General features: G+C 38.3%; 1 long non-coding RNA gene across 1 annotated transcript; it reads right to left on the bottom strand.

Annotated features, from left to right (window-relative positions):
- Positions 1-431: 431 nt before the first annotated feature.
- LOC134480291 (uncharacterized) lies at positions 432-8,986 on the bottom strand. Its single transcript, XR_010054662.1, has 2 exons — positions 8,922-8,986; positions 432-947 (listed from the first exon to the last, which is right to left on the bottom strand). It is a non-coding gene; the product is annotated as an uncharacterized LOC134480291 (long non-coding RNA).
- Between the last annotated feature and the right edge of the window lie 18,868 nt (positions 8,987-27,854).

Below are 27,854 nucleotides of genomic sequence, written 5' to 3'. Positions count from 1 at the left end.
AAAGATTAATTTAATGAAGAAACCTATGTCCAGTGGAAATCTGTAAGTGGTTATGTGAAGGATTGTAGAGTAAGGCCTATGACTATGTTTACATCAGTGTTTTGTGCTTACTGTCTAGTATACTTATTCAGAGGATTTTCAGCACTGCTTCTCAGCAAGTTAATGACAGGATGGTGTTATATATTCCCCTCACTGACTTTCTTTATTATACATTACACTCTGAGGCCCTGCTGTGAGTGTCAGGACCTTCCCAGCTTGACTGGAATGCTGATACTACAGACCTGAGAGGCCCATGTTACCTGAAAGTCCTTGGCACCTGTCATCTGCCTCTAAGACTTGGAAAGTTTTCAGAGCAAAAGCACTCATGCAGGTCTCATCTCTCCAATTGTTCTCTCTCCTTTCACATTACACAAGAAGAAAAGTACACCTACTTTTTAATTTTTTACTGATAAAGTTATTTATTTACTTCCCATTCTGATTACAGCTTCCCCTCTTCCACCTCCCCCTCAGAAAATGGGAAGCCTCCCGTGGCTGTCAACCAGCCTTGTCATATCAAGTTGCCATAAGACGAGGTTCATCTTCTCCTGTTCGGGTTAAGCAAGGCAGTCCAGTTAGGGGAAAGGGATTCACAGGAAGGCAATATAGTTAGAGACAGCCCCTGTTCCAGTTTTAGGATGATCACATAAAGATCCAGTTGAACAATTACATATGTGAAGAGGTCATAGATCCATCCCATGCATGTCTCTAAGATCCACTGTAGGCCCAGGTTAAATGATTCTGTAGATTTTCTTGTGGTATCCTTGATCTCTCTGGCTCCTTCGTTCCTACCTCCCTCTCCTCCATATGATTCCACAAACTCTACTTGATGTTTGGCTCTGGGTCTTGATGACAGTTACCATCAGTTGTTGGGTGAAGTCTCTTTGACGACATTTACACTAGGATCCTATCTGTAAGTATAGCAGAATATCATTAATAGTGTCAGTAGTGGGAGCCCTGTCAGCACGCGTTTCAAGCTGGGCTAGTCGTTGGTTTGCCCTTCCCTCAAATTCTTCTCATGGCAGCTTTATTTGTCATATCCAGAAACTGGGAGCAATCTAGGGACCTCTCAACTGAAGAATGGATAAAGAAAAGGTGGTTCATTAACACGATGGGGTGTTTCTCAGCTATTAAAAACAATGACATCATGAAATTTAGAGGCAAATGGATGGAACTAGAAAAGATCAGCCTGAATGAGGTAACGCAGACTCATAAAGACAAACACAGTATGCACTCACTTATAAGTGGATGTTAGTCATGCAGTACAGGATAACAATGCTACTGGCTTACGTAAGAATCTAGAAGAAGCTAAGCACTAAGCACGCATGCATTTACTCTCTCTGTCCCTGACGGTGGCCAGCTATTTTAAATTCCAGCTGGCTTGACTTCTTTGCTATGATGTACTCAGAATTGGGAGCAAAAATAAGTCCATTCTTATCTAAATTGCTTTTTGTCAGGGTATCTTACAATAGAAATAAAACTAGAAAAATATAATAATATAACCGTGCAAACAATGCTTGCTTTTTACTGCCTCATAACTAAAGGCCATGTACATCATGACACGTGACATTGTTTCATTTTTTAAAAATTATTGAATACTTTACGGAATATGTTATGTATTTACATTTCAAATGTTATCCCCTTTCCCAGTTCCCACCTCTGCCATTCCCCATCCTCCTGTTTCTATAAGGATGCCACTCCACATACCCACTCCAACCTCAATGCCATGGCATTGCCCTACACTGCGGAAATGAACTTTTATAGCACCAAGGCCTTTTCTTCCTATCGATGCTGGCCAATGCCATCCTCAGCTACTTATGTGGCTGGAATCATGGGTCCCTTCATGTGTACTCATTGCTTGGTGGTTTAGTCCCCGGGAGCTCTGGGGTGTCTGGTTGGTTGATATTGTTGTTCTTCCTATGGGGTTGCAAACCCCTTCAGCTCCTTCAGGATTTTCTCTAACTCCTCCATTGGGACCTTCTTGTTCAATCCAATAGTTAGTTGCAACCGTCCTCATCTGTATCAGTAAGGCTCTGGTAGAACCTCTCAGGAGACATCCATATCTGGCTCCTGTCAGGAAGCACTTCTCGGCATCAGCAATAGTGACTGGGTTATGTGGTTGCGTATGAGATGGATCGCAGGTGGGGCAGTCTGTGGATAGCATTTCCTTCTGTCCCTGCTCTACTCTTAGTCCCTGTATTTCCTCCTGTGAGTATTTTATTCCTCCTTCTAAGGACCTTTTATGGCAGTGTAACATTTTCATGCACACACACACACACACACACACACACACACACACACACACACACACTTGCTTATCCTCTCATCTGCTGATGCTCATTGTGTTCGTGTTTATCTTTTGCTGTGGGCATTTCCTGTACATACTTTCTTTTGCCGCTTCCTCGCTTCCACAATGTAAAGTAAGTTTCAAATTACAGTGTTTCATCCCATGTTCTCTGCTACACAGTTCCCACCAGTATAGACTGACACTCCAAAACCATCATTCTTCATCATTTTTTCTTATTTTAAAATGTTCCTGCAGGTATTCTAGCAAAAATCATAAAAATCACACCAGACAATTGGGCTAAACCTGGTCCATACACCTCTTTTTTTTTTTATTAACTTGAGTATTTCTTATATACATTTCAAGTGTTATTCCCTTTCCCGGTTTCCGGGCAAACATCCCCCTCCCCCCTCCCCTTCCTTATGGGTGTTCCCCTCCTCTTAATCACTTACCTTTCTTTCAGTTCTCCAAACTGCTTAACATCCATCCAAAATAATTTTCTGTTTAAAATTTTTTAGTAAATTGTATTGCTCAGAGCAATAATAAAAAATTCCAAAGGATAATCTCATGCTAAGGAAAAGAAAATTGAAGCTTTGGCATGATTGAAAAGAACTTCTAAGGTCAAAGTGTAAGATGTGTGGATGGGAATTCATATCTCTCAAATCATATTATCTGTAGAAACAGCCTTGTAAGAGATATGAAAAGTACATTTTACTGTGCTCAGAGTAGAATACTCTTAAGATTTTGTAAATCTGATAATCTGAAATAAGTGATCCTTTTCATATTGGCATAGATTTTTAACTGAACGCTAACAAATTATTGGGACTCATAACAATTAGGAAAACTTTATTATAAATGAGTAACAATTTCACTGTAATGAAAGCACTTTCCTGGGAAAAAGGTCAAGCTACTCAGGCTGTATAATAATGGGTAGACCCAACTGAAAGAACAAACAGATCACTGCGATTTTCTCTAACAAGGAACTTATAATGAATAAAAACTATGGTAAGAGGAAATAAATTTAAATGTTTCTCAGAAGAAAATTTGGAAACTTTTCAAAAGTTATAAAACTACTGTGTGAGTAATCCACTAGCCAAATTTCATCAGAGAGACAGAAACGATGGGATGAGTATACAGTTGGATGGATGGCAGTGGCCTTGCATTATAATACCTAAGAAGACTGCAATTGTTTCAGTCCAAATGCTCCAAGTCAGGGAATCCAATGGTTAAATTCTCATTTCAAGGCCAAAAGCATGACTATCTAAAGAGGGAACATTGGTATAGAACCAGATGTCCCAAGTCAGCGAGCTCGATATTTTATAACCAGTAGGCAGCTGAATGTGTCCATGATGGGAGGCACTGATAAAAGATTTGAGTCGTTCTTCCATTGAATGTACTTTTTGTGTCTCCACCACTTAGCCATATAAGATAAGCTCCTCTCAAACCCCATAGCAGACACACCCAAAATTATCTTTTACTGAGTGTTAGGTATTTCTCAACAAGTTGACACATTAACTATCGCAATCCTTTGGCACATTTAAAACAAATACGCAAACAGTTCTCACAGCTGTATGTAGAAAATACTATTCACAGTGATCTGTCTTCCAGCTAGGTCCTACATGATACTATATGCCAGCCGTACTATCAAAATATGAACTCATTAAAAGACCAACCCATTCATGAGGTCAGAGCCCTCATAAGCTAATTATCTCTGGTAATGCCACCAATGTCACCCCCAGATGTGTGTTTTACTAATTTTTCCATCATTTTCATTCTAATTGAGTTGGAGAGAGTAGCAATCACATTGAGGAAGTGTGAGAACTATCTCTGAGTATTGACGTTATTGATTCCCTCTAATGAGCATTAAAAGTTCTTGGAGAGGGGACCCTGTTAAATTAATGTGAGTCACATTACCCATTATGTAGAGTCTAAGAAGAAAAAATACATTATTTACTAGCTCCTACAATCCTGAATTCCTCTAGAGAAAAAATTTCAAACACAAAAATCAAGCTTTTGTACTTAACATGAGTAGGAATATCTCCAAGTCTCCAATGATAATTAAATAATGTTGCTCATTTAAACATTTAGAACGATTGTTACAAAACTCACAACTATGTATGTATAGCTCTCAATGCTTTTACTCCTGCTGCTTATGTTAACTGGATAATCAGCAGACAGTTAGACACACTGAAATAGATTCCTTCAGTGAGTAGACCTTCTGTCTAAAACTGTGGGCCATTTTGATAATTGCTATTTGATCCCATCAGCTCTATTTGCTTTAGACATACATTTTAGAGCTTACTTTCTTTAGGGGAAATGCAGTTGAGAACACATATGTGCCTACATCTAGATCTGTTTTGTTCATTAAGAGAGACTTTGGTCAGGTGTAAAGCAGAGCCTTCCTGTTGAAAGACTGCAATTCAGGTAAATATTGTTTTCTTATAGATCTTAGAGATCGTGGGTAATATTCATCTTATTACTAAAATTATGTTTTTCTTAGACATTTGCTAATATTAGCTTAATGATTACAAACCAACCAACATAGGTGTACCTTGAATTTTCAAACATTTTTGGGTTCCTTATTTGGAGTTATGACACAGGCATTCCAAGTTACCCATTGCTTTCTTTAGGAAAGATGCTCTCAATATTACAAATGAATTGAAAAACAAAACAAAACAAAACGACAAAAGCCTATGTCTTTCTATTTCCACCCTGGGGTTAATTTCCCTAGAGCTTGAGAATTAGAAAATCCAATTAGAAAAATTTGTACACTAAATGTGGATCTAAACATTCTACATAATTGTTTCAGAAATATTTCATGCGAATGATGGGTTCCATATCATTCAAAATTCTGTTGGAAAATCAGAAAATACCATCTATTTTCCCAGAGAGATGAGTTCCATCTCATGGAGAAAGCCCTATATCTAATGAATAATTTTTAATGCCCATTACATATGTATCTCTAGTTGCACAAGCACTCCTTTCTTTTCAGGACAATCATTGTTACAGCTTTGAGGGTTCACATTTTGGTTCAAATATTTATTAATTTTCCTCTGCATAATAAAATGTTTAGTTTTGGTGAGATGCAATTTAGTAGAATTTGTTTCCTTGAATAATCATTAGTTTTTGTCTTTTATCAAGTGAAGTTTAGCATAAAACAAGCAGCAGACAAGATGCTTTTCTATATTGAATGCATATTCAGTGGTTCTACCCATCCCCTTTTTCAAGATGTCTTCTTCTAGACTTAAGTAAAATATTATGCATATGTTGACCTATTTCTAGACTACAAAGAAATTATGCTCTTTTTGTAGTTTTCCTTTTATGAATATATGATACACCACAATGATATTACTATACATTTAGGGTTGGTGTTGAATTTTGTATCTCTTACATTTCTATGTGAACCTGAAATTCCTGTAATTTTGCTAAATTCCAATAATATTTCTCATAGTTTATTTAATTCTATATTTTAAAAATATACAAATATATCTTAGGTATACCATGGCAGACTAATTTTCACCTCAGATTTTTCTGTCCAGGTCTTTCATTCTCTACATCTCTCTTTCTCTGCTCTCTTTCTGTTCTGTTCACTGTCTTATGGAGTATGTCATCTCATATAACATGTAATAGATATCATGACTATGTATATTTTATTTACTTGTATGAGACAAGGCAATACAGTATTCAATAATAGTATGTGGTATCAATTGTAGGGTTCTTTTAACTCTTAAATTGAATTTTTATTTCCAGTTTTCTAGGAGCTTTTCTTTTCTTATTTCTAGGCGCTTTCCTTAAATTACATTTTTTATTTCATAATGCTTTCTGTACTTCAGTAAACCCTCATGGATTTCCACCTTTATAATGTCAAGTAGATGAATTCCATTGACTAATTTTCTAATGTTAAATCATGATTATCTTTCTGAAGTAAACAATAATTATGTTAATCTGTGTTTTAAAAACATATGTAAATTCAAATTCCTGGTACTTTGATCAGTACTTTTTCCATTTGTCTTCACTGGGCTATCTGGGTGATGTCATGTGAGAAAATTCTTTTATGTATATAAATTCTTGGGATGATCTTGGCATCAGTATTCTTCTGGACACCTGAAACAATGAGAAACTGTATCTTTGATATCTAAAGAGGGTATGGATGAGGTCAGGCCTTTTTCCTCTTAAATATTTGATAGAATACATCAGTGAGTTAATGAAGGTATAAGAAATAAGAAAGGCATTTTGAGAGACTGATGAAATAGTCAAATATATTTAGTAGTAACTTGTATATTTCAAAATACTTGTCAAGTGCATTGCTATCATTTTTCCCACATATTATCTGATTCTTTTATGGCAATAGGATTTGTACTGATAATGCAATTTTGGAAGTCTTTAAACCTTTTGATTATTTATGTTTTTATCTTTGTGAGGCAAGATATCACATATCCAAGATGGCTTCTACCTCACAGTTTAGGCAAGGTCCTCTCTACCTCCCAACTGTGAGGATTAGTAGGAATGCTCCAAGATATCCAGTTTTGATTTTTATGCATTGTTATGTTATTGATTTTAATATATATATTATTTTTGTTCCCCTTTACAAAGTGAGAAGTTTGACTGTATTGATACTGCTATTTAAAAAACCTCCCTTTAATTTTTACTCTCTTCTTAATTTTTTGTCTTCTGACTTTTTATTGCATAAGATTTGCTGATCTTTTATAGATTCTTAATATTAAACTTCAAATAAATTATGAGTTTCTCTTGGAATATATAAACTGAAAGCTATAAGGACTTCCTATTTTCTGTCTACTTTATATATAAATGCATGTATGAATGTTTTCTTACCATTTCATTCCAAATATTGCAAATTTTTGTTTTTCTTACATCAATCTGACACAGTAGATATTCAGATCTGTGTTCTTTACTGTTCAAATAGTTGGCTAATTTTGTAGTTGACCACTTCTCTCTACCTATCCTCTATTTTTCCACAATCAAAATGTATCCTATACAATTCCATTACTTTGTAATTTATTGAATTTTGTTCTGTGACCTGGCTACTTTTTAGTGAATGTTTTACAGGTTATTAAAAATGTCATGCACTGTAGCTGTTTAGTACAGATAGGTGAATTTGGTTAATGGAGTTATTCAAATCTTTTATAACTAACTCATATTTTTGACTGCTTATTTATTTAATTTGTGGAAGAATTATATTAAAAAATTTACCAGGGTTGCAATTTGACTATTTCTCCTTCAAGTTCTACTATTTTTGCCTTTTATATTTAAAGCTCTGTTATCAGCTATACACCATATTTGAAATTATGCTTACCTGTGAGGTAGCTGGTTTTTTAAAGACTTTAATGAGCTACTTTTTAAAATAGGCAATACCCTTTGAATTAAATTTAATCTGATATTAAAACAGCCATACCAGCAGTTTGTAGTTAATTTCTTACTTTGGCTCATCCCTGTCTTTCACTCTCCTTCTGAAAACCATAATTTTGTTGGCTTAAAAACAAATCTAGATAGAAATTTTCTAATATTCTGTGTTTCCTTATTTTTGTCTGTCTGTTTGCTTTGTTATAAAAATATCACAAAGTTAGACACTAATACACAAATATATTCTTCTATGCTTTTATGTGTTAGAAATCTAAGACTTTTCCTCACTGATCTAAAATCAAAACACCATAAAAGTTCTGCTCCTTTTAGGAGACTCTAAGATAGAAGAGAATAAGGCAACACTATTTCATTGCTTTATTTTTGGCTTATGGAATATACCTTTGGAATATCTCAAATCTACATTCTTATCAATCACACAGGTCATCTCTATAGTCTCCACTCTTTCAAGACTTTCCTGAGTCACTCGGAAAAGGTCATCTATGTAGACAGTAGATAATGTACATCTCAAGGTTAACAACTTCAGTCACATCTGCAGAGTTCCTTTACTGCTTAAGATGACATACACAGGATCAAAGGATTAGATGTGCACATGTTGCATGGAGCCTCATTATTTATATGTACCAGATCACACTTGTATCTCTATTACATTATTATAGATATAGATGCATTTAATCAATTATTCTGGGAGACTTTTATGTTCAGCTTCCTAAAAAATCTTCTCCTTTACCTAGAGTCAAATTTTAAAAGTAGTATTTTATGACATAATTGCTTTAATCCATATTTGGTGGGCACATAGACAAAGGCCCTTTAATAATTTCTGAATGTATGTTTCATATATGGTTTATTTGACACTTTGTCACATATATTTTATACATAGTCTATTGAGAAGCCTATTAATGTATTGTTAAGCTGTTCCATTATTTTTCTTCCAAAGCATCACTTTAATGGTGACTTTATTCTGTTTAAATTGCCTAATACTAGCTTAAACAAAATTGTGTCTTCCTCAACAGAAAGCTAACTTCCTTCTGTTTCCATTCATGCTTTCACCCTCCAAGGGTCAGGTTAACCATCTGCTGCATAGCTAAAGCTGATCACTTGCCCAGCAAGAAAGTCTAAGAAAATATAACCTTGAACTCATTTCTCAACTGTACTTTTAGTTTACAGGCATGTTTGCTGTCCATGGTGTTTTCATTTGTTTTCAAAGCAATTAGTACTATACCTGTTCTCTCTGGATACATCACTGTCCACAGAGCTTCATGATTGGGTGACATGCTCTTCCCCCACAGAATTGTTGCTAGGAAACTCACTGTGACATGACACTACTGACTTAAATGGAGAACATTATTTTATTAAAGCTGCCTGTACCTAGCACTTCCTCTAGGGATACAGAGACAATATTTGCTGCATTGTATCTAATTACAAAGTAAGAACACAGAGAGTACATGCTTTCTCTAGATCTAGGATCAGAACTAATCATAAGAAATTTCCAGGTATGACTTCTCTTTTCTATGCTACTGAAAAATATCTTTTCTGCTTAGATGGCCAATAAATTCTTAGTGGAGGCACACATATAATGTATTTATGCAACAGCCAATTCCACTGCCAGCTAATTTTTCATTCTTCTTTTTCTCTCATTTCTAAGAAGTTCAAACACAATGAAATTTATTCTGCTACTAGAAGCAGAAAATATTTTTATTTAATATGTACACTATATATTAAATTCAATAGAAATAGCTAATATGTAGCTTCCTTTCCAGTTTCTAACTTATTTTTATTTTAATATCCTTGGCATACATTTTTGAATGGAGAAAGCAAGGTAAATGCATTACTACTGTTAGAGGGGACTGTGTTTGTTCATATTCTTAACTGTAAACCACAAAAACAGAAGCAAGCTAATTTATAAAACAGTCAACTTTACATCCCGGTGAGCATTCAGGTGACACTGGTTGGATTAGTAGGCACAAGTGTACACACGTGAGTGCATGCACACACACACACACACACACACACAGAGAGAGAGAGAGAAAGACACACACACATACACACACAACACACACACAGACACAGACACACCTGAACACACACAAACACACACACTCACATACACACACACACACACACACACACATACACACATCATTAAGATAAACATGAAATTGAGAGGAGGACACAGGACACAGAAGGAGTTGGGGATGGAAAGGCAAATGTGACCAAATGTGTTGTGCTTATCTATGAAATTCTCATAAATGTCAAAAAGAAAAGACAAGGCAGTTGTTTATATTTACAAAATACCGGGAAAAAATGCTGCTGTGAATTCTTACAAGTTACTACCAGAAAAAAATAAGGACTAGAAATATGTTTTTAGGACAGTGTTTTCAGTCAGTGACCTCTGGTTATGCCTGTGACTTCCCTTCTTTACTCATATTTCAGCACTCTTGGGGACAGTTTTTGGTTGGCCAATTCTGGGTTTTATGTCCCTATGCCAGGATGTTCTGAAAGATGATCTACTCCATTTTACTGTTTCAGCTTTCCAAGGAGGAGACAGACACTTCCTTCCAACCAAGACTATACACACAAAGATAGGAATCCTGTGGTGATTGGTACCATAAAGACTAAAAGAAAAAAAGGCATCCATGATAAACCAAGACACAAACTGACTTGCACCTATTTATTGCTAGTGGTCGTTGCAGAAGTGGGCAGAAGGCAAAGTCCCACATGTACAAGAGTCTGTCCTTGCCATGTACAGTCGGCAATGGTGGTTAGAACAATAGCAAGACAGGACAAAAGGTATGCTTCCCTTTGTACTTCAAAAGGACTTCCTATGTTACAAGATGGTTGTTATGGCGATGGGGGTGTCAGAACATGAAGCAGGAAGAGCAAAAGGGTGGAAGACTGATGCTCTAGCTTTAAATTACAATTCTTTCATAAAATATATGACTTTATGTTAATTATTCTCTGTCAACCTTAGCATGCATTGGTAAAATGCAACACTCATTCTGCACACTTGCTGTAAGATTTTAATAAAATGATGTAAGCAAAATCCTAGAACAAGTACATTGCTCTTATTTTCTTCATGTATGGCCTTTATTTCTGCTAGAGATGGATGTTTCTGTCTCTCTAGCCTCCTTTGACTTAGCCATAGTCAACGGTGCTGGAATGTCAACCTTTTCTCTCTTCCTATTACCATCAGAGGACAAGAGTCCTGCATGCTCCATTTTGTGCTTTATTGACTAGATTGTGTTATATTTGCTTGAATTTTGAGTTATTTTCAAAGTATATTAAGCTACTTATATTCAATAAATATACAAGTCTGGAAATATTAATTAACCTGTTAAGATGAGGCCGTATGGTAGATCCCAAAGTAGATAGAATAACTTTGTGTGAAATCAGAAAAGAACACTGAATGTTCATACTGTGGAATTTGGGGATGATATGGCAAAATGACACAACCAGAAAATAGCTTTGGATTCTTAGCAAAGCTTCATGGGAAGCTTCAAGCATATGATGAAAACCAGAAAGCAAAAGATCCCCCAGCAAGACAATTTGTGAATCCCTATGGAGTATAGAAAGAATTCCCACCTCAATTCTCTGGTCTGGTTCACAAAAGTCACCTAAAAGCATGAGTTTGACATCACTCATTTGTTCTCGATTCCTACCTAAAGGTTTAATGCTGCAACCTCAGAGACTGTAGGTAAGATAGACTTTCCATAGTCAGCTCAGACTGAATAACAGTTTTGTTTACAATTATTTCACAGAAGAAACACCAGAATACTGCACTTTCTGGACTCTCCTCTCCATCAGACAGTCTCTACTACTGACCTTGCATAATATCCAAAGAGTAGATGATTAAGGCAAAATGACTCTGCTACTTTAAATGAAAATGGCAACATAAACGTATAGGGTGTGGCACTATTAGGAGATGTGGTACTGTTGGAGTAGGTATGTCATTTTTGAAAGATAAATTCTCTTCCTGCTTTCTTGGGATCAAGATGTAGACCTCTTTTTATTTTCCTTTAAAGCATTTCTCTTTTTTTTTTGGTTATCTTATTTATTTACATATTACATATTATCCCACTTTCAAGTACCCCCTTAACAAACCACCTCCCTCCACTCCTGCCTCAGAGACCTAGCATTCTCCTATGCTGGATCATTGAACTTCCACAGACCCAAAGGCTCCTATTTATGTCACATAAGGCCATTCTCTGCTACATATGCAGCTGAAGCCATGGGTTCCTCCATGTGTACAAAAGTTTGGTTGGTGGTTTGATCCCGGAAGCTTTGGGGGTGTCTGGCTGGTTAACATTGTTGTTTTTCTTATAGAGTTGCAAACCCCTTCAGCTCCTTCAGTCCTGCCCCTAACTCCTTCATTAGGGTCCCCATCCTCAGTTCAATGGTTAGATGCTTGCGTGTGTGTCTGTATTGGTCCAGCTCTGAAAGAGCCTCTCAGGGGACAGCTACATCACGATCCTGTCAGCAAGCACTTCTTGGCATCATAAATAGTGCCTGGGTTTGATGTCTGCAGATTGGATGGATCCCTAGTTGGAACAGTCAATTGATGGCCTTTCCTTCAGTCTCTACGTCACTCTTGGTCCCTGCATTTCTTTTTTTTAAGATTTATTTATTTACTTAATGTATATAAGCACACTGTAGCTATCTTCAGACATACCCAACCCCATTACAGATGGTTGTGAGCCACCATGTGGTTGCTGGGAATTGAACTCTGGACCTCTGGAAGAGCAGTCGGTGCTCTTAACCGCTGAGCCATCTCTCCAGCCCCCCTGCATTTCTTTTTAATGCAAGCAATTCTGGATTAATATTTTTGAGATGGGTAGGTAGCCCTATCCTTCAACTGGGGGCTGTGCCTATTCACTGGATATGGTCTCTACAGTTTCTATCTGCCCTTTGTTGGGTATTTTAGATAATTTCATCCATTTGGGTCCTGGAAACTTCTTAGGTCTCTGGCATCTGGTGTTTTTTAGTGGCTTCCCCCAGTTTTCCATCCCCAACTGCTACAGATTCAATCCCCATAAAGATCCCAACTCAATTTTTCACAGAGATAGAAAGAGTAATTCTCAAATTCATCTGGAATAGCAACAGCAGCAGCAACAACAACAGCAGCAGCAGCAGCAGAAGCAGCAGCAGAAGCAGCAATAACAACAAAATCAGTATAGTGAAAACCATTCTCAACAATAAAAGAACTTCTGGGGGAAGCACTATCCCTGACCTAAAGCTGTACTACAGAGTAATAGTGATAAAAACCACAGGGTGTCTGTACAGAGACAGACATGTAGATCAGTGGACTAGAATTGAAGTCCCAGAAATGAACCCACACTCCTATGGTTACTTGATTTTTGACAAAGGAACTAAAACCATCCAATGGAAAAAAGACAGCATTTTCAACAAATGGTGCTTCTTCAACTGGCAGCCAGCATATAGAGGAATGAAAATTGACTCATTCTTATCTCCTTGTCCAAGTGGATCAAAGACTTACACATAAACCAGATACACTGAAACTAATGGAAGAGGGGAAGAGCCTTGAACACACAGGCACAGGAGAAAACTTTCTAAAAACAACACTAATAGCTTATGCTCTAAAATCAACAATTGACAAATGGAACCTCATAAAATTGCAAAGCTTCTGTAAGGCAAAGGACACTGTCATTGGGACAAAGCAGCAACCAATGGATTAGGAAAAAATCTTTACCAATCCTACATCTGATAGAGGGTTAATATCTAAAATATACAAAGAACTCAAGAAGTTAGACTCCAGAGAACCAAGTAACCCTATTAAAAATTGGGGTACAGAGCTAAACAAAGAATTCTCAACAGAGGAATCTCGAATGGCTGAGAAGCACTTAAAGAAATTTTCAACATCCTTAGTCATCAGGGAAATGGAAATCAAAATGACTCTGAGATTCCAACTCACACCAGTCAGAATGACTGAGATAAAAAACTCAGGTGATATCAGATGCTGGTTACAATGTGGAGAAAGAGGAACACTCCTCTATTGCTGGCGGATTGCAATCTGTTACAACTACTCTAGAAATCAGTCTGGTTGTTCCTCAGAAAATTGGACATAGTATTACCAGAGGGCCCAAATATACCACTCCTGGGTATATACCCCCAAAGTGCTCCAACATATAACAAGGCCACATGCTCCACTATGTTCATAGCAGCCTTATTTATAATAACCAGAAGCTGGAAAAAATCCAGATGTCCCTCAATAGAGGGATGTGGTACAGCTACACAATGGAGTACTACTCATCTACTAAAAATAATGACTTGATGAAATTCTTAGGCAAATGTATGGAACTAGAAAATAGCATCCTGAGTGAGGTAACCCAGTCACAACAGGACTCACATGGTATATACTCACTGGTAAGTGGATATTAGCAAAAAAAAAAAAAAAAAGTTGGAATTCCCACAATACAACTCACAGACTGTGTGAAACACAAAAAGAAGGAAGACCAAAGTATGGATGCTTCAGTCCTACTCAGAAGGGGGAAGAACATATTCTCAAGAAGTTAGGGAGAAAGGGGTCTGGGAGGAACAGAGGAAGGGACAGAAAAGGGGGGGCAGGATCAGATGTGGGAGGAGATGTAAAAGGGGGAGAAGTACAGAGGGTCAGGAATTTGAACAAAAATGTTGAACTCTTAACTCCTCCTCCTGCACCATGTCTGCCTGTCTACTCTCATGCTTCGTCCCTTGACAACAATGGACCAGATCTCTAAATTGTAAGCAAGCCCCAATTAAACATTTTCATTTGTAAGAGTCGTTGTAACTAGGGTGTCTCTTCACAGCAACAAAATCCCATATAAGACATTGATTTACTCTCTGGACGCAACTATAGGTAGATGTATGTGCTGGTATCACAGGCAGCAATACTAACTGACCTTCTCAATTACTAACAGGTTAGGTGATGCTGGATGAATCACTAAGGCCAGGCTTTCTATCCGAAAACCTTTATACTCTTTTAGTAGCTACTATCTGAGCAATTCTTTTATGCCCAGATGTAAAGTATGCATTTCAAAGGCATAGTGACTTTTATCATGATGCAGTCCCATGTAAGCAAAGTTTCCACTTTTTGGTAACAAGGGGGCCAACTCCTGATCTGACCCAGATTTACCATTTAACACTGAAAAGCAATATCTAGTGACAAATACAAGAATACAATTCCAGTTGGATCCTCTGTGAAAGTCCTTTAAGACCCTGTTCTTGGCATAGCAGCTCTGTTTTGGACCCAGGAATATACATTTCATTACCTTCCCAGAACATACCTTATGCAAGTGACCTAAAATATAATTTAATGGGAAGCAGTAAAAACCCTGAGACCTTTTGCAAATTAACTCTTTCATTATAGAACCAGTTGACTGGCGTTGGTAAGGAGGCAGGGAATATGAGTCATGAAATTTCGTTTGGTAAGTTAAAAGAAAGAAAAACAACTCAGTATTCTATTTGACTTTCTTATAGACTTTTTCTGTAGGATACCCTGGAGAATTTGGGGTGGGTAAAGCCACAAGAAAATGGAAAAAAATATAAATAATTGGATGTTTTCCTTGGGAACTTTTGAAAGTCTTTAAGCCAGTACCTCTCGACCTTCCTAATTCTGCAACCCTTTAATACAGTTCCCCATGTTGTGGTGTTCTCCAAGCATAATTTGCTACTGTTGTGGATCATAATATAAATATTAAGTATGCAGGATATCTGATTGTGACTCCTTTGAACGTATCATTCTTCTCTGAAAGGGGTTGGGACCTACAAGTTGAAAATCACTTTTTTAAACCATACTCAGAGACAGAGTGAGTACTTCATCTGTGGCCACCTGTGAGCATCTGTTGGCTTACTGGAAAGAGTAAGAAACAAATTTCTAGTTTAGAAATAATCCTGTATCTGATATTTTTGCCATGGTAACACTGCTGACAAATAATCACAAAGTCCCAGTTGCATATAGCAGTAAATATTGACTTTAGCTTGTGGCTACATGGATTGTCCCGAAATGTAGTCCAGAGTCAACTCTCCTTGGCTGGCCTGGCTTATATCTAGGCCAGCTGTTACACTGGCTCAGAGCTGGCTCATCTAGGAGGATTTCAAACCTCTGGACTCTCATCCACATGGACGTTTTCCCCTACGGTAGGCTAGTGTTGTTCATCTTCTTGGTTAGGATAGATGTATAAGTGAGAGTGAAATACGAGATCTTAGGTGATTATTCTCCAAAGTAAGAAAGTGTCATTGCTACCTTGACCAAATGAATTTACAAGCCCTTTCCTACTGAGGCTAGGAAATAGCATTCTCAAGACTCTGGAAGGTGGCTCTAAAGAACATGGGTACAGAGAAGAACTGGAGGATCTTCACAATCAGTATGACTTACTCTGAATGGCACTGCAGCATGGAAAGAGAGCGCCCTGTTTACGCTGTAACCCTGCTCTGTTTTTGTGTTGCAGTTTGCTGCCAGCAATCCAGAAAGATAACGCTTGCCATATGTGCGACCACAATTCAATAAAATCATTTTCCTATTCAGATAAATAGAGATGAATGAAAGAGAGCTACATAATAGCACTCCAATCCTCTTTAATATCCGAGGAAAGAGAAAAGCATCACACTTCATTCATAGGTTTTGGTGTCAAGTTGGCAATAGCCACAAACATATTCTCTGCCAGTAATTCATGTGAGGGCCTAGGTTCTAAGTACTCTCTATCAACCGCGAAGAATGAAGGGAATTGCTTTCTCCCCTACCCCTTATAGTGCATTGTTTTGTGAAAGCACAAACCTTATTGTGCTGGTTGAAATGCAAAGATGAAAAATATAAGAAAGAAGGGAAATAAAATAAGCAGTAAGAGGAAATGCTTGACTCTGCCCAGGGATGTGTATAGTAGGAAGCCTTTGCCATCTGTGGAAGGCCTCCGTGCACTAGCAATGCCCTGCATTTCAAGGAGAATCTGAGCACAGGATGTGATCATCAGATTCAGAACCTAGGTGAAATTTTTCAAGAAAACTTAAAACTAAACGTTCTAATTTCCCAAAACTTCATAAACTTCTCAGATGGCTTGACTTATTTAATAGAAGTGAGGCATTGGAAATTACTAATTTCCGCTGTTTGCACAGCCAGTCCTTCCACAGATACATTCCTCACTGTTCTGACCCATGTCACATCCTCCTATTTATATACTACTGTTCTTTTAACGTACTAAATTAACAGAACATGGCATGATTAACTGGTAGGCAATGTACCACGGTCATGGAAATACCTCCCCCGGTTTGTTTTGTTTTCATTTTAATACATCTTCTTGTCTCCAGATTTGCTTCCCTGTTTCACCTCAGGGTCTTCAGTCTATTCTTCCCTCTGGTGTTTTTCTTCTTCTTAAATATTTACTTATTTTCAGTATAAGTATGTGATTGTATGTGTCTGAGGAGGTCTTTGGCTCCCCTTAGAGCTGGAGTTATAGGCCTTTGGGAGCTGCATGGTGTAGAACTGGGAATTGAAGTTTGGCCTTCTGCAAGAGCAGTGTGACTCTTAATCACCAAGCTATCTCTCCAGCACCTGACATCTTTTTAAGCTGCAAAAATAATTTGAGGAAAAGTGATGCTTCATAAGACATCATGTGCTATTGCTAAAACTTAATAAATGCTGCTGATAGCAACGATTTCATTACTAAGAATGCAGAACGTGTCGTGGAAAGAACTTATAAAATTACTTGCATCCAGAAAGGTTTCTGTCAGTTGTGAGCTACCTTCAAATGTGTTATTTTAAGAAAATACAGAAAAAATTTATGTAGCCCTCCAGTCCCTAGTCATTCTTAGTGTTTGCTCTGTGAACCTGACATAAATAAGATAAACAGAAAGAAGGATAGTCATTTCAACTTGCTCTGCACATTTCCTAACTCATAGTGCCTCACACAAGTTGAGAAGGACTCTGCCGGGCAGATTCATCTACAATCTTAGTTATGCTTCAGTTGCTGTGATAAAACACCACAACTGGTAGCAACTTGTGGAGGGAAAGGTTTATCTCATTTTGCAATTGGTAGTCTATCATCCAGAGAATACAGGGCAAGAAGCAATGGTAGAAACACAGAGAAAAGAATGGAATGTGGCTTACTGGATAACTGCTCATTGCTTCCTCAGCCTGCCTTCTGAAGGAAAACATAAAACAATTAATGTTTCTTTAGAACATCTAACAAGTGTTGGGATTTTATTCAAAAGCAGTATTATTTTTCACCTTCCACTCATACTCAGCACTCATGTTGACTGTTGAAGATGGATCCTTAGACATAGCTTGAGGTGTCTCTTTAGAAACTGCTGACTTCACTAAAGTAAAAATAAAAGTGAAAACTATAACTCTTGACATAGTAGCCTGTATTGTGTGGAACACTGCCGTGATATCGTTGGGGGAAAATTTAAAGTGTATATTTCTCTGGAAATGTCCTAGTAATATCAAAATATAGAAGAGTGTAACTCTAGTGGGTAATAAAATTCTCCCAAATCCTGACAAGCATTTGCAGCCTATTCACAGTTTTCCTATTTCATTTTATACAATATAACAGAGGCTTGAGCTCTTATAAATCCTCCTCTGGCTTCTGTCCTGTCTTGTATTCCCAGAGACTCCTTTCTCGGATTGCAGGCCTTTAGTTCCTGTGGATAGCAGTAGAAACATCTGTCACCAGACTCACTCTAGACAATATGGCCTTACTGAACACATGGGGAGTTCTACACGTGGATCTTCGCTTACCATATTCAAACAGAATGCTGATCCTGCTCAGTATACAAGAAAGCCACTGGGCACAGAACAGCTGACCGTGTTCATGGGACAAACTGTCTTCCTCAGAATAGATGGGGACAGCTGATCAGAAGACACCAGTGTCAGACAAAACTCAACAGAGATCCTCAATGTGGCTACGTCTGTAATGCTACACATAACTGTAACATAAATCTCAGCAAACACACAAGAACAAATTCTCCTCCCTGTAGAATGCCCAAGAAGGTACAACATGCCAGGTTGACAAATTATAAAACATATCTATAATAAATCCTTGACAAATCTATTGTAACTAAAACAGCCCTGAAACACATTCAGTAGCTTGTCTATACAGTCACTTTTCTTTCTCCTTTTTACTGTTTATTTGTTCTGTTTATAGAGAATCTTTATTGCATCTGATGGGCTGCACGGTTCTGTCTAGGGCAACTAATCCTTCCTTCCCTTGACTACTAAAGCAGACAGGGAATCTCACGAGGAGACAAGTGAAAACATCTTAATTCAACATCACACTACTTACTTGAAACTCAATTGCCTGTATACCAAACACCAATTTGCCTACCTCTAAAATCAGAAGGATTTGTTATTGGTCATGGATTATAAGATTATAAAGAAATGTTTCTAAATCTACACTAAACTCAAACAGAAGCTTTATCAAATTCGATTGTTTCTGGGTCTTTTTTGAGAAGGAGACAGAGGAAAGTCAGAGAAAAACTTCTCTGAGGAATCTGACTGTGTCCTTGCCTATAAGGTCTGTTTAGATCCTCAGACTGATATGTTGGGTAAAAGAGAATTAAGTGAAGTTGTGCCTGCTTCCAATGGGAGGAGCCTAGAGTATACAGAATTGGCTTCTGACAGCTCAATCTCCATGTGGTAAACTGAACAGTTCAGGCTTCATGAGAGTTGACCTAAGAGTAAAGGACCACAGCTCAGGAGGCACCTAGCAATAGGGAGTGCTGATAGAGAACACTGGAATTTGTATCATGGAGCTGAACATAAAACCTGTCCTTACCAGGTACTATCTGATTCATGTAGAGCTAACTACCAGCCTTCAAGGAAGTCTCTTGCTTAAAGGATGAGGATGCTATTGATGACTACAAAATGAAGATAGACTATTTCTTCATTATCTAAATATGATGTACTTTCATATTTCCCATGACTCTTGAAGAAGGTTGGTAGTTTCCAAATGACTAACTTCCAAACCCCAGAACTGCTGTTTAGGTACAAAGGTATGATTTGGCTTCACACAAATGTGAGATCTCATTCTTTTGTAATAAGATAAAAAAGTGAGGCTCATGTACATTGTGCCGCTATTAAATCAGAGACATGGAAATTGTCCTGTAAGTCTTTACCAGTTACAAAGAATCAAGAGATATCACTCTCCTGATTGGCACTGAAGGATCCCGAGTCTTGGAAGAATAATGGGAGAAGCCTCAGGATCTGGCTCAGTTAAAGGAAAGTTGATCCCACTTGTTTCAAAGAGGAAGGTAGAAGACTTAGAGCAAATCCACCTGCTTAAAGTCTTACAATAGTCTTGTTATAGGCTAGTACACTTTATGTCTGTACATACTGCGTTTGAGTGTATGGATTCTTTTGTGGTACAACAAATCATAGCAGTTTTGTTAGACATAATATATTCCACAAAATAGGATATATATATATATATGTATATATATATATATATTCTTCTCTTCTAGAAATAGAACATGTAGTGCAAACCCTACTGGAACAGAGTGGGCAAGCAGCTGCCAATCCATAAGTCCATAGAGCTGTTTAAGCCAGCAGCCAGAGACAAGCTAGTCGGCTATTGATTCCAGCAACAGCAGCCTGTCTTCATGCCCAGATCCAGTACTGGTTGTTCTCCAATCCATTTTCCCCCTAGTCCTGCTCTGTCTCAGGTTTTTTTTCATGTCTCTCCTTGCAGTTGCTTGTCAGCAGGCTTCTAGCTGCATTAGGGCAGTGAAAAGTACCTGGGAAAGGTGGGGAGGAAGGAAAAACTCAGAATACCAGTGATTTCTCTGCTTCTGGCAGACTCTTAGGCAATGCTTGGACCTCTTCTATGAATCCAGCTCCTGACACATTCTCCTGTGGATACAGCTTCCACCCTTAGCCCTGATTTCCTTGCTAGTAACTTCTGGTTGTGACAGTTCTCCAAAGGCCCGACAGGTTGAGAAAACTACTGGCTTCATGCTGCAGTTGATCTTTGTGTGCATGGGCTGAAATGCATAGTTCTCATCTCAGAAAGCAACTATTAGATTCCTGTTATGTGGCTGGGAAGATAGCTCTTTTGGTATAGTGCTTTCTCCAGAAACATGGTCACCCCAGTTGGGTCTCCAAAACCTATGTAAATACCATGCTGAGTAGAGAATGTTTATATCCCCAGAAATGGGGAAGTAGGGATGGGCAGGTGCATGGCCCTTGCTAGCCAGACACACTTGCCTATTTGGGAAGTTCTGGGCTAGTGAGAGACATTTTCTGAAACAAACACAGTGGAGAGCTCTTAATAATGAAAACCAGATTGTCTTCTGATCTCCACACATATGTAAAATTCATGTGTATATATACCCACACAAAAACATATACAGAAACACACAGATACACACACACACACACAAATACACACAGACATACAGACAGACACACAGACACACACACAGACACATACACATAGACACACACAGACATAACACATACACAGACAGACACACAGACACACACAGATACATACACAGACACACACAGACACATACACTCAGACACACATACAGATATAAACAGACACAGACAGACATACACACAGAGATACACACAGACACACACTCATACAGACATACACAGACACAGACAGACAGATAGACACACACACACACACACACACACACACACACACACCTCCCTGCTATAAGCACTGAATGTGACGCCTACCCTTGAAATCTATTTCAGTTATTAGAAGCCATGAGCGTGACCAGTCATCATCAATATGCCATGCTTTGAAGTCACATCTTCCGCATTCTCAGAGACACTGGTGGGCAATAAAATTCCTGTATGAACAGGTGATGGCGTGGCATCAGAGAGACATGGGCACAACTATTAATATGACTTCAGTTATGCTGAGGGCGGGGACATTTAGGTCCTAGTGGTGATCCTGCTTTGAACTGTATTGCTATTGATTTGTCCTGTCGAGTGCCATTCAATGCTTTTCCATAAAAACTAATCGAATTACCATTCTGTCTATGGAAAACTGGAGGAGAAATTGAAGATGTATCGATCTAATGACGTCCTTGTTATTGTTGCAAAAGATATGCATACACTTTCAAGTTCAAGCACCCAGTCCAGTTCTACTCTCGGTCCTTATCTTACTCGGTAAGATCTCCGAGAACTCCCAAGGCCACCATAGTTCAAACTCATAGCTTGATAGAAATAGTCAGCCCTGGTTAAATGCCATCAATCGCTAATGCAGTTTGGACAGTTTAATTATGTACTTGTCTGAATCCTTGACATGCTTTGGGTGACTTCAAAGCAATGTAGTTATCTTGGGCACTAACATTTGCAAAGTGTTTTATAATGGTTTTTATTAGTGCTTCTTCACATTATATCACTGCAAGACATATGAAGAGGTTAAGTAATTTGACCAAAACTAACCTGAACTGACAAGAAAAATTGAGAACTAAAACAATTAGCTAAACAGTTCAAGTGAGATTAAAACACAGCTGTTGGGAGCGGTGGGGTTGGAAGAGCAGAGGGGGGAGTTTAAATTGCTAACTACTTGACAATAACTCAAGCTTTCAGATATAAGAGGAAAAAAAATCCGTGACCTCTCAAGTTAGTGTCAGGATGTTTTGTGTATTTTAAAACCCTTTTTAATGACGTTCGTCTGATGGCAGGCTCACAGGTGAGAACACCACAGTGAGCGAGCACTGACTCTGGAAAACCTAGATGGGAGTGTTGGTTCCTGGAGCGGGGGTGACAGGTCACTGTGAAACCCCTGAGCTGGATGCCGGAAACTGAACTCTGGTCCTCTGTGAGAGCAGTGCACATTCTGGCCCATCTCTCCAGTCCTGTGGCTTTTAAAACAAAATTCTTACCGTTTAACGTACAATTTAATGGGTTTTGTGACACCTTTATACATGTAAATCAGTCAACTACATTATTTGTCCTCCTTAACGGCCCTCTGCCTTCCCTCTTAGCCCCTCTTGCAGATCCTTTTTCTCCCGTCTCCCAAATATTCCATCCTTCGGTTTTCTTTTCACACACACTCTTTTTCTTTCTCGTTTTCTTTTCAGCTCCATTATTTGTTTTTCCGTGTATTTCTTAATATCACGCCTTTTATCTGAAAATATAAACATTTGCATTCTATTTGCAGATTGCCAATTTACTCTTTTCAAGCCATTACCTATTTCTATCGCCACCTAGTGGACAGATGCGTAACGAACGCAGAACCCTGTATTCTTTGAGTGTCTCAACTGACTTCTAATGCCCAACCTAGAATTTTTGATTTTACTATGAATTCCCAGAGAAAGACACCTCAGAATCATTTCTTAACAGACATATTTTGCCTCCTCAAGGAGGAATAAATAAATGAAGACCCCACTGGCTAAGAAAACAGAAACATATGTTAAAGTCATTAAGGGCTGTGTGGCTTCTGTTAGCAGCAGCAAGATATGATGACACCGCTGATTTTTTTCCTCATTTTGAGGTGTTAACATGGAGAATAATTACAACAGTGGAGGCAAAAATGGTTATATTCTCAGGAGCAGAATGAAAGGATTAATTTGATCCCAATGCATCTCTCTTGCTATAAACAATGCGTTTTTACAGAAAATAGATGTGATACTTTCATTATGAGACATAAATCTCGGCCCGTTCGAGTTTAGCCGGGATTCTCCTTCCGTGTTCCTTCATGTTTCTCTGGCTTCTCTTTAGGGCAGACCTGAGTTCACTTAAAATCCCAGCTTGTGTTAGTTGGCTTTTGTGTTAAGACAATTTCTCAGGGTCATTTCTGTAGGATATATATATTTTTTTTTGAAATCTAATATTCTTCGTATGTCCAAGGCACCCAGAGTTCATGCCTTTGCCTTTTCAGATAATGGTGTCCTTGTAACTGACAGGCATTTAAAAGGGAATGAACATCCTTCTGTTGAATCAGCTCCTCTCTTTCTGCACAACTCCGCTAACTTTGTGAGCCAGGGTTACTGCAAACACTAAGTGAAAAGTATCCTCTAGGTAAGCATCTTAGCAATTCTGAGAGCCTAAGAAGAAAGTTAACATGCACCCTTTACCTGATTCTTATACTCCGGTTATTAGCAACTGCCTCAAAATTAATTTGCTACATTAGGTTATTATACAACCAAGAAATATTTGGTGGCTAAAATAATGTAAAATATTGACAATTTAAAATTAATTTAGACATGAAGCAAAAAATTCCACTACCAGTGATTATGCTTGTTCTGTTTTGTGTTGTGTTGTGTTGTTTTATCACAACATAAATGCAGAAAATGTTTGGGATTTCTGGTAAAGTGAATACCCTGTACTGAAACTCTAGACATACAACAGTGCACATGCAGGTTGAACACTGAGTAGGATGTGAAATAAAATCATCCCCTTTGCAGTTTAAATACATTCCCAAAACTTCAGAACCTTTCTCTGTGTCTCTCGTTCTCCTTTTAATACAACTTTCTTTCCTTCCTAACTCTCACTTGGACATTTGACATTTAAAAGCAACTTTGAACACATGAAATTCATTTGAAAGTCCAGCCCATGTGGGCTTTAAAATAGTCTTTGGGAAGTGAATGTGTACGTACGGGTACATATGTACGTGTACATAGGCATATATCTGTGCATATGTGTGTAGATGTATGTGTGAGTGTGGGGCTATGTGTGTCTGCATATATGCAAGTGAACGTGTATGAGTTTTTATGCTCAACGATTGAAGAGTCATTGATATTATGAATGTGCTTCTCTGCCCTGTGCTATGTATTATTAATTGACATCACTGCAGGAAGTTTGTTCTCTGATGGGATGGTTCTCTTCCCTCCACCATTTGATCCTTTCTCCCATTGCAAGCTTTAACTTTGAGCAAAACAATGACATGACTCATTAGTAGAAGATCATAAATTTATAAAGAGGCAGTTTTAAAGGAAAAAAATCCTCTACTTCCTTCAGTACAAAGAATTCATGACTGGCCTTCTAAGGATGGTTAATATTCATTACCAACTTGACTCCATTTGACACCTAGGAGACACACCTATGGATGTGTCTTTGGTAGCAATCCCAGAGAGGTCTAACTGAGGAGGAACACTTTGAGTGTGGGTAGCATCACCCTGTAGAATGGTTCTCAGACAAGTAAACGAATGGTTAAATGAAAAACAATTAATTGAAAGGCTGGAAAGCCATCGCCATGTCAGTTTCTAGTTGGCACCACAGATCAGGCCAGCACTGCTCCAAAGTATCCCCTCCCATTACTGAACCAATAAAATCCTTTGCCCCTAAGTTGTTTTGTTGTTGTAAAAATATAAAAATAAAAAAGTAAGGATTCTCTTTTACCCCACTTGGTTTGCACCATGATGCCCCCAAGACATCTGCTAGGTATCTTGGCAGAAACACATCCCAGTTGCACACTTTCCTACACTCAAACCCTCACATAAAAGAACACACAACACAATAATCTTAGATCCAATTGACAAGATATAATTGCCCACTTAAACATACAAAGCCCAGTACCATCCATCCCTTGAGAACATTAATAACAACCTGTAAATACACAGAGCAGAATCTTAACATCACCTGCCATGGCTTCTCACCCTCTCCCCTCCTGTCTCTCCCTCTCTCTCCTTCCACTCTCCTCCTCTTCCTTCAAACTTCTCTCCCGCCCATCCTTCCTTCTCCTCCAATGGCAGGCCTCCTTCTATCCTGTACCTGCCACTCACCTGTGACATCATCCTACATTGTTTCTCTTTAGATGTCTGGGCTCAGAAACAAAGTGATAAATGCCCCCAACACTCATGATCTCATATAGTTGGTTACTATTAGGATTTTCAACAATCTTACATAATGTGAACCGGTTCTATTTTCTCCCCCTACCCCTTAATCCTAAGAACTTTCCCAAATCTCAGTCAAATTTCACCCTATCTTTCAGTCTCATCTTTGGGTATGAATCCAAGGCTATATTTTTAAAATGTCAATGATAATTACTGATATGTAATGTGCTAAGGTATCCTGCAGAGTTGATATGATTTGTCCCTTCCAAAACTCATGCCAAAACATGATTGTTATATAATGCTGTTTCAACATGGTGCAGTCATTGAGAGGTAATTAAGTCTTATGGTATCACCCTCAGGAAGTTAAATGCTTTCCTTGCAGGATGGGCAGAGTCTCCCAGGATGTGCATTCCTATAAACAAACACTTATAATCCAGCTCTTCTACACGAATCCACTAACTTGCCATAAAAACAGCATAGAGTACTCACCAGAAGCCAATCAGATGCCAGTGTAATGCTGTTTGACTTCCTAGGCTCAAGAGCTATGATCTGGGTAAATCTCCTTGTTTATAAACTACCTTAGTCTCTGGTACTCTGTCATGGCAATGGAAATTAGACTCTAACAAGGTTATATTTTTCCCCTGAACATTTGTGTTCTGTCTCTCAAGATAAAAAGTTATTTTCTTATTTCTATTTGCTTTATATCTAAGATTCTTACTTCATGTTCTTCCTCTCCTTCCTGACATGATTTCCAAATACCCAAATCTGTCAGGCAACCCATTATGGGAATCTTTTTGATGAATTCTCTTCCTGAATCTTGTGAATTGCTACTATTCTCTAGAAAAACACACCTCATGTAATCTAATCATTTGTTTCCAAGGGAACCTTTGTCGGTTGCTCCCTTTCTCCAGCCCTTGGTCTTCCCCTCTCTACCCTCTGTTCTTCTGCCACAGTTTGAACTGACCGTCTACGGTGCCTCGCCTGCACCTGGGATCTTGACACTTCATTCATCCTCCTTCTGTGTTTGGATCACATTCTTTGTGTAAAAACCTGTGAGTACATATTTCTTGGTTTGCTCCATATTTGACAGAGAACAGTCTGTGCATGGGTAAAAGAATAGGAAAAAGTTATCAGACCCCATCATTGCAGTCCTGTCTGAGTAATACTATACCTGCATTGTAAGTCATGCTTAGAATTCCTTCCTTCATAATGTGAAAGCATCTATCTCATTCCATCCAGGCTCCACTGCTGTTTAGAGACCCCGGAATGATTGGGAATTCTGATCTTTTTGTGCATCACTGTTTCTTCTTTATATATAAAATTATAGATGTTTATAACTGCAGCTGAAAAGAAACGGGTTGATGGCCTCAATTACAATTAGGGGCAAAAAATCATTTGGGGGATTGTTTGACCAGGGCACTAACACTGTTAGTGAAAATACCAGACTTGTTCACCAGATAAAGTTACTTTTTCGACAGACGTCACATCAGTGAATAGGCTTTTAAAGGAAGTCTTATTTCAAAATTGTATGTGTGAATATGTGCCTGCACTTACGTGTACCACATATGTATCTGGTGCCTGTGGAAGCCAGAACATGTTTTCAGATTCCCTGAAACTGCAGCTACAAATAGTTATGAGACACCACGTGCATAGTAAGAATCAAACCTGGGTCCTCTGCAAGAGCATCAAGTCTCCCTAACCACTGAGCAATCTTGCCAGCCCCATGTGAACAGGCTTTAACATACCAATTCTGAGGATCAACATGGACATTAATTCCACAGAAAAGTTCTGGCTACAGTAGCCCTCTGCCATTGAACCTATCCTTCTTTTGGTACGGGCATGATGGGACAACAAAATATTCCCTCCTACAATTTTTTCCATAACCACAAACCACAGATTTCATAAACAGACAATAGATGTTTAATGTGTTACTTCGATTTGTGGTAGTTTTCTATGTAGCCACAGATAGGATGTAGGCTCGATGTTTCTGACTCATGACACATTTGGATCCTGAGCCCATCAGGTAACTTCTGAGATCTCCTCACCACAGGCTTGGGACTCAATTTGTTCAGGTCTGTTAAACTCCTTGCCAATAATAACACTACTGTTTCTGGAGTCTCTCTTACTGTGCCCCAAGCTTATGGATGTAGGGCTTTGGAAAAATAAACTCTTTTCCTCTCTTTTTAGAACTGTGTCTAGACATATAGAAAATGCATACAACTGAGGTACTATCTTTATTTCAAAATCTGCCCTAAGGTTCACTTGCAAATATCCAGTTTTCTTAGATTAATGCCACATTAATTGGACTCTGAATAGAAGAGTTGCTGTGTTGTTTTCTTGGTTCTCTCACAGGTAGAGTGAATTTGCAGCCAAAGAATGTTCAGCTGGCCCTTGCTGCCAGCCATCCTGGTGGCCTTTATTTATTGCT

Source organism: Rattus norvegicus, chromosome 9, assembly GCF_036323735.1.
Source record: "Rattus norvegicus strain BN/NHsdMcwi chromosome 9, GRCr8, whole genome shotgun sequence".
Lineage (NCBI taxonomy): Eukaryota > Metazoa > Chordata > Mammalia > Rodentia > Muridae > Rattus > Rattus norvegicus.
The sequence above is the reverse complement of the archived record's forward strand: the minus strand, read 5'-3'. Positions and strand labels throughout refer to the sequence as shown.